General features: G+C 34.0%; 1 protein-coding gene across 5 annotated transcripts in view; it reads right to left on the bottom strand.

Annotated features, from left to right (window-relative positions):
* Positions 1-5,759: 5,759 nt before the first annotated feature.
* Positions 5,760-8,741, bottom strand: part of NOVA1 (NOVA alternative splicing regulator 1) — a 147,292-nt gene continuing 144,310 nt past the window's right edge. For all 5 annotated transcript variants that reach the window (XM_039552573.1, XM_039552574.1, XM_039552576.1 and 2 more), the window contains one exon: positions 5,760-8,741. This exon is cut by the window's right edge and continues 3,774 nt beyond it. The gene's annotated coding sequence lies outside the window, so the exon portion shown is untranslated.

The following is an 8,741-nucleotide window of genomic DNA, read 5'->3' as shown; positions in this document are numbered from 1 at the left end:
TCCTAATTAAGATTATCATCTCTGCCAGGCTGAACTGTATCTACATCAATTAACTTATTCAAATTGATTATGGAATAGGGCCTAGAAGGAATAATGTAGCACTCAGTGATATTTTCTTTCATATGTCTCTTTACACATGCCTTTGTCCTTTGGTTTGATCCCTAAAAGTCTCAATTAATTGCAAATTCCACTCACCTCATTGAGACAAGTACCAGCCTACAACGCTTTATCTGTGGGTAGAACACATTATACAACATTGGCACTACTGCACAACCAGTAATCAAAAGGATAACACTTACAGTTTTATTATGTTTTCCTTATGTAGGACCAAATTATTCTTACATCACAGTAGCACTGATGGATGTATGGAGAGCAGTGTTTTTTGAGACTTACAGTACTTATGAAACAAAAAAACAGATTTTTTTTTTTTTTTTTTACACTGAATAACTTATCAGGGTCTTTCAATCCTTTGATATCAATTTCATTAGAGTCTATATAATAATAAAATCACCTGGAAAAAAGAGATTGGCTTGAACAGTGAGAATAGCTTCATATGCTTCAAGGAGGGACTTATACATGGAGATACTTTATTTTCTTCAGAATTTTTTTTCGTCCTAAGCCACACCATTTACAAAGAGGGTGGTTACCAATTGTTTCATTGATGCAAACGCTCTGTTATGATGAATAGCTGCTGTGTAATCAGGATGGTATTATCTAACATTTTATTAGCAATTAATTGACTTACACCTTCTTTCATATAGAACTTGCATTTTCAAATCCCCTCATCTTTCTTAACCTTTCCAGAACTATTTCAACTTCATGTCTAATATTTGATATTATTATTAGGTTTATGTAGACTGTGATATAATAAGAATTTTGTCATAAACAATTGAAGTTTTGCCACAATGAATGCCAGAATTCTGACTAATCTCTGGTAATGTAGGAGGAAGCTTTTCATGCATGTGCTCTCCCTTCAACCAGGTCAAGAGAAAACAACTGTAAAACCTAAGCTGACAGTATAATAACATTGTGCTTCTGTGAGGTTTATGCTTGCTTGCTAAAAGACAGATGCCAAAGTGGGCATTAGTTTCAAGTATTGAAGAATAAACTTTCATAGCATATATGCCCTACACTGTGTAGTCATAACCTCACACTTGGACCTCACACTGAGGAAACTTGTCTTTTAATCCATCTGGCACAAAATGATGAGGAAGACTTCAAGGAGGAATAAATTGCTGGACTTGTAAGTGTCAGTGACATGAGCCTTTGTTTTGTTTTCTTTTCCGGTGGATAGAATGAATTCTCAGACACAATGGGCTTAGGCTGACTTGCTTGACTTTGCCTGTCCCTACCCTAAATAGCACAGCTATGACACTGCAATACACTGCAGCAAGTGGTTCAGGAGTCAGGATCATTTGTAAAAATCAGTGATTACAACATGTTGCAACTTTAAAAAAACTTCTCAGGTGGTAATGCATCTTTCAATTGAAGTATTATTCAATTATTTTCAGAAACACTGATATTAAAATTATTTACAGTTGGTCTTATATTTCCAAAAAAACCCAGAGTCTGTGTAGCCAGAATTATCTCTTTGCTGTTTCCTTCAGGGAAAATATGGCAGGTGTTAACTTACCCTCCTAAGATAGTTCCAGTTTTCTGAATACTTTCGTAGAAATTGCATTCTTATTTTATGTCAGCTGGACAAAATATCTGATTAAACAAAACTGTGTCAAATTTACTGTTCATTAAGTTTGAAATACTTGTACAGGGGGAACACAACATTTTGGCTTTAATATAAAGATGTGCAGTCCAGGAAACTGTTCTCTGCAAAAAACATAAGCATATACAAATACATATACACATTGGAAGCATATTCTGCCTTTTTTTTTGCCTACTCTACAGCTCACAAACCTGTGTGGCATTTTATTGCGCTAGATGCTTGCTCTATCTATCATATAAGATAGCTAAACCTATCAAAATTTAGTAACAGAGGAAGAATTTGCTTTTTTATTTACTTTACCCCTTTATACGCACTTTGAAATCAACCAGATGTATTTTGGGAGTGTGTGGAAATGGACAGGTAGTTTTAAGACACATACAGCTGTATTTCTTCAAATAAAAGGTAAATATTAGACAACCAGGTAATTTCCTGTCCTACAAAACATTCTTATAAATGATTCAACCTTGCAAACTCACCTTCTTTGTATTAAGGAGCTTCTTTTATTTCTGTTACTGACATTGGAAGTGGAAAACAAAATTAGATCAATCAGTTTATCTTATGTTAAATGCAAGAGAATTTGGGATGATGTCATTCCAGAACATTGCCATGTTAGGACCACATATGCCATATGCATTCAATGCTTTAACAATAATTATAGAAGCATTTTTAGGGCACACCCATATTAGTGTTTCTTTATTTTGATGGAAGAAAATATTAAATGTAAAAAAGTGCTTAGTAGGACAATACATATTAAAAACATGACGGCAAGTGTCCTTTATTGCTGTTGAATACTTAATGACTATCTTTGCAAGAGCTGGAAGTGGAGTTTTATAGAACAACAATCATCAGGGTTTGCTCAGTGATTTTTGTATGTACAGCATTTAGGATAAACATGACTAAACTGAAAAGGCAAAACTTAATTGTTTTTGATAAAATTGTTAGTAATCATATTGTTAATTTATTACAGTAGTGTGTGATTCTGGAAAATGTTTATTTTCTGGAGCATGCCCTCCAATAAACAAAGTAAACTCTTTTCAAGTCTTATCCTTGGTCTCTATCTAAAGCTTACCCTTGTGAGTAATGTCCATCTATTAACATTGAATTTTGAGCAGGATTGGTTGACACAGTGAATAATTCCAATTAGTGATTAATTCCAAATTAGTACCCCCCACTTTAAGTACTGATGAAAGTAGATTGAACTTCAACCATACCATTTCAATTTTACAGAATAACCCCTCACTGTTCCTAGAAGTCATAGCTGTCTTGCCAGGTTTCACTTGAACAAAAATCTCCATTGATTTCACTGGAATTCAAATAAAGTCAAAGCTGGAAATTTTAGAGACCCTTAGCTCCCTTTGACAGGTTTTCTGTAATAGATTTTTCTCCTCTAAGTCTTCAGTCTGGGAAAATAAGAACACCATAAATATGTCTTTTAGTTACTATATTTATAGAGTTGCTCTCTTAGGCTGGATACTTCATCACTTCAATTGTTACTGGTTTCTACAATAATTTTGGTCACCACTACAGAGCAGTTTAGCACCTCCAAAACAGATTCTCCAAACCACAACGAGCTTCTGTGAACTTTATGGTTAGCCTGTGAGTAATATTATTGACTGACATGCAAATCTGCAGATAAAAGTGATACACTTGCCTACGTGGGGGCAAATTTGGACAGCTCATTCACTGACATGTCCTTTTTTATACCCACTTGAGCTTTGCTTAAGCACATGAATTAAAGATTTAAATTGTTTATGTTCGTATATAGAAATATGCACATTCGGTTAAAATAGGAATTAGTGTTTTTCATCAGTTCTGCTTGAACATAATGTAGACACATGCATATAGCATTTGCAGAAAAGGGTAGACATATAAACCCATGGATTCCAGGAACTCTACTAGGCCCACTGATGCTGGGAGCAAAAAATAATCCAATTTCTCACTTAAAATTTTACTTAGTGATGACACTCCATTACTTGCCTTGATGACCTACAATAATGATAAAATTAATGCATTAGTCACATGCAATCAAATTGGCTCCCAGTAAGTAATGCAGTCTGATTAGGAACTGCCTTTGTTTCAAAATTTCCCTTTTTCTTCCCTGTTTATCAAGTGATGTCATTTGATTGGGAGGAAAAAATGAACTGAATTTCAGATGGCACACTGATTATAACAAGACATCTGAAAACACTTTCTTTTAAACCAGAATAAATTTCTATGAGATTTGAGTTTATTGACAGGGTATGACTAAGAATTCAGTGAAAATACACCTGTTCTTTGAAGCATGAGAATCAAAAGTAAAACAGGTTTTTTTTTTGTAACCCTATCTGTATGATATACTTTTGAGTCCTGTGACATTTGTAAAATCACATTACTACTTCTTCAATCTTACCCTCTACATCTCAGAGTCTGCAACTGCTCATGCTTAGATGTGTTTGTGTGGTAATATAAAGTTTGAAGACAATATATCAGGACACCAACTCTTTTAACTCAGATGAAGGAAAATTGCAAATTAGATCATTTTATACAAATTGGATGCAAATTATTTAGTACTTCTAGCTATAGTGGCTTACAGCCATGTGTACGATTAAAATGTTCACATAAACAGACATGAAGGCTAGCAACAATATCGCTGATGTTTCCATCAACTGTCATGTAAAAAGAGGTTCTCAACTATGGCCCTCTTCTGTTTACATTTTACGTTCTCAAGCTCAAAATTCTCAAAGCTCCAATGTGAATTTAAAATTAGCATGCACAGTAGAAATTGAAATGTTTCAATGATGTGTGTTACATCCTCTAGGTACTGAAAGAGGAATAAGGTATTGTGCCAAGAATAGCTGCTTCCAGGTAAGGCTATTATAAAATTTTGCTGGGTTTCAAAAAGTCTGGAATGTGACACATTGCCAAGTGAGCTTTTAGAAGAGAAAACAAGCAACTGATTTTAAAGTGATGTTTACTTTGTATCAATACATTAGAGTAAAAATATTAGTGTTAATTCCCCCCCTCCACACACACACTTTATTGAGAGCTCATATTAAGTAACAAAGAAGTCCACTTATTTAGGGAAATACTTTGAAAAACTTAGATACAACTTCATATTGTTTCAAAGATACAAATATGAAATCTGATTATCCTGATATTTTTGCTTGAAGGTCTTTTTATCATCATAATATCTTCATTAACATGAAAGTTCCTTAAGATACTCTGCAGCATTGAAGGCAACATCAGCAAAGATACTACCATTTTACTTATATTAATTTATGTTTCTGGATTATAAGCTAAGGTCCTCTGAAGGCTTTCAAGAGCTTTGAAAACATCCTGCTTTCTTGCATATGCTTTTTCTTAGTTTATCTTTGTATAGTTTCAAGGTAAAAATTGATAAAACTATTATAAACATAACAAGAACTAAATAAAATTCTCATTCTTGTTGAGTAGTTGAATACCATAGTTCTCTGATTTTATTCTTACTACTGACATTTAATTGAATTCCAATGACATCAGAACTAAATCAGTAGTCCCACAGTACTGATTATTTAGCAATAATTAAATATTGCAAATGGTCCAAAAAGCCAAGCTGATATGCAAAAATTGAGTATAAGAATTTTAAATTAACAGCACGGAGAAGGGACTACAAACAAAATAATTATAGGAACATTTTGAGAGGAAATGCACTATGAAATATAAAACGCTTAAGAAAAAATCTTCTGTAATTTGCATTTTTTTTTTCATAGTTCTGAAACCCTGGACTGTGTTACTAATATGTAGGGCACAATAATAACTGTGATGGTCACATAATCATACCCTGGGAGTGTCGTAAGTTCTGACTATAAGCCTGCCTGCTGGAAATATTTTTCACAAAGGAAGAGACACATCTCCAGAAGGAACAATAAAGATGATTAATCTGGCAGACAAACTACTGAGTGGTAGGTTTCAACAGCTTCATGTGACTCTAAAAGTGCCTTGTTGATTTAAGACAGTAACTATCTGCTTAGCACACTTCCTTTACCAAGAAAGGATAACAGTTAATACAACACAAACAGAATCAATATTAAAGAATGGTTTAATATACAGAAAGTCATACAAATTATCACTGCTTGAAGTGCCATATGAGGCCACCACCAACAACCACAACTGGATTATATATTTCCTCAACCAAACGATAAATGATTTCAGGGTAGTGTGTTAGGATATCCAGAATTTTAAATAGCAAATATTTTAAAACAAAATGTAGCATTAAACAGAAACAGAAACCATAATTGTACTATCCTGTGGAGAAAACAAATGGATCTCCATTTTCAGAGTTAGCTACCAATTGGCTTATATATGATATTATACCCTTCTGACACTTAGGGTACTCCTCTTGTGTGGTCAGGCAGGTCTCCTGAAATGAAGTTACTAAAACAAAGACATAACAGGGAAATTCAGCCTTTTCTTTTGCCTGAGAAGGTTTGTTTCACATATATGGGTGACTGTTATGGCAGATTTTGGCACCTTGATTAAGCATCTTAAAGCCTACACCACTTATCTCTTGATAATGTTATCCTTGTGTTCAGAAGAAAAATTGCTAAACTGTAAATCATTGTCACCAATTCTCAGACATGAGCATAGGTGAGTTGCACAGAACCAGTGTATGTGAGACATCCTTCTGCTTTGCTGTATTCTGTTGTGTCCTTGCACAGCAATAAAACAGGCTACTTTTTCACCCTGCTAGACAGTAATCAACTCACATTTGCCCTTTTTTAAAATTAATAGAATTGGAATAAATACATAGACCTACCTTTGTAATTCCCCATTATCATCCTCTACTAGATTTCACGAAACATTTTTTCAGAAAATGAAAAGGCAAACCAGGTGTTAGATTATTTATGTTTGACAAATTCATATCATTTAAATAATTAAAACTAATTTGTGTTGAGAGCTACAGTTGCATTTTTATTAGAGAAACAAGTACAAATAGGCATCACTACAGAGCTGTTTATTCAATAATGAGATTAAATGAAATGGATTTTGTAGTCTCAATACTTTGATTAATGCGGCAATTGGAACTTCTGTGCCCTAACAATGTGGGAACAGCTGCTTACCCACTATAATTCTGTAAAACTTTCTTTTCTTTAAAGCTACACATTTTAAATTATCCCTAAAAATATATTGTAAGCAAAATACTGAATGTCTTCAGTTTAAACAACATTTGCATTATAAACCTGAAATTATACTACTTTTTAATTTAATCACAAAAAAAGTTTGATTTACAAATAGCGGTATATATGTTTATATGTAATGTAAACATTTCTGCATATCTTTTTGCTTATATAATATAGAGGTTATTGTATTAATCTGTATAGAAAAAATACTCTACTTTCAAAATAATAATAAATTCTAAATTAATTATTCTACAATAGGGAAACACAATTTTAAGAGAAAAATATATGGATACAGCTACAAGCAGAACGTGCTGTGTGTAAAGTTGCCTGCCAAGAACCAGTTAAAGCAGCACAGTACTTACCCTTTGAACAAAAGGCATCAACATATAATTGCAAGAAATTATTATAGGCTATTAAATTTTTGAGGAAAAAACAAAGACACAAAACTTCTGGAAGCAAACATATTTATAGAACTATAATAGAGTATAGTGTTCTCTTTTCATTAAAGATTTTTCAACCATTTTTATTAGAGATGCAGTATATGATATGTACAGGGACTGCATTGCACCAGATAGGGACATGCTAATCCATGTTATTCTTGCATTTAAAAAATACCATTTGAATTCTCTATCACTTATAGAATAAACCAGTCTCAGTTTGTGAATCTGTGGTAAACAGTAGCCCTCAATCCACCCAAAATCCACATCAAAGCATTTGAAATTTGGAGTATGTAGACATCTTGTCTCAAGTGAAATGGACATTTAGGAGTCAGCAGATGGACTAAAGAGTGTCCAGACAGAAATGTGTGAGTGTTATCAATAAGCATATAGTAATTTGCATGACCCATCCTTAAATTTTTTAATGATACTATGACATAGGGATTCAATTCACTGTAAAATTACTAAAATCTACCAATTGTAATGCTTTCAGACTGTTTATTTTTTTTTTCCAATAGAAAAATAAATCTCATACATTCGAAGTGGTACACAAAAAGACTGGGATAAAATTGATCAGATTTCTTGATAGCACCATTTACACATTCTTTAAAGTAAACATTAATATGCACTTTCTTAGAAAGCGATATAAATATATATATATAAATACAGGACGTGCTAACCTCTGTTAACCATCTGAATGTGATGGAATAATCTATTTCTACTGTGCAGGTAGGCTTGTGCATGGTGGTGTGGCAATATAATTTTAAAAGTTTGTTACAGATGTGATGGGAAGCTGGAAGGAGTCGAATAAGCAGAAAAAAGAGCTTAGATCTACTGTAAGCAATGAGTCGGAATGAGCCGTTAAAGGTTAGAATTTATCTTTGTTTCTGATCATTCAATGAGAAAAATGACTTCCACAGAAATAGATACCTTAAAACTGCTTGGGGAAAGGGTGGCAAGGGTGAAATAGGATTGAAAGTCCTATAGGTAATAGCAATAACTGGAAGTGCAGACGAAATTGTTCTTCAGACCAAAGAGGAACGCAGCCGTTTAAAAAGTCTAAGTGCAATGCTGTGGTGCTGAAAGAAAAGCTCCTGGTGAAAAAGAAAAAAAGGGCAATGCGGCTCCGAGCGGCAGCGCGGTGGTGCTGAACGGACAGCTCCCGGCGCGGCGGAACGCTCCGGGCTGGCGTGAGGTGTCCGATCTGTATGATAAACAGCACACTGTGTCTCAGAGCGCCCATTCAATCTCAGTAAGTAAATGAAATATTGATTGAAAGTGACCCTGAAACAGAATGCATTAAAAAGACATAGAAAGCTGCAGAACTGAGGTAATTCTTATTCAGCATGTTCACCAGCCTCCCTATAGCAAAACAAGTCTATAAATAGTTGTGTTTCATAAGATACGGTTGGCCCTTGTATCACCGATTCTGTCCATTCTCAACCA

This window comes from Corvus cornix, chromosome 5 (genome assembly GCF_000738735.6).
Source record: "Corvus cornix cornix isolate S_Up_H32 chromosome 5, ASM73873v5, whole genome shotgun sequence".
In the NCBI taxonomy this organism is placed as follows: Eukaryota; Metazoa; Chordata; class Aves; order Passeriformes; family Corvidae; genus Corvus; species Corvus cornix.
Note: the sequence above shows the minus strand (reverse complement) of the source record. Positions and strands in the feature narration are given on the sequence as shown.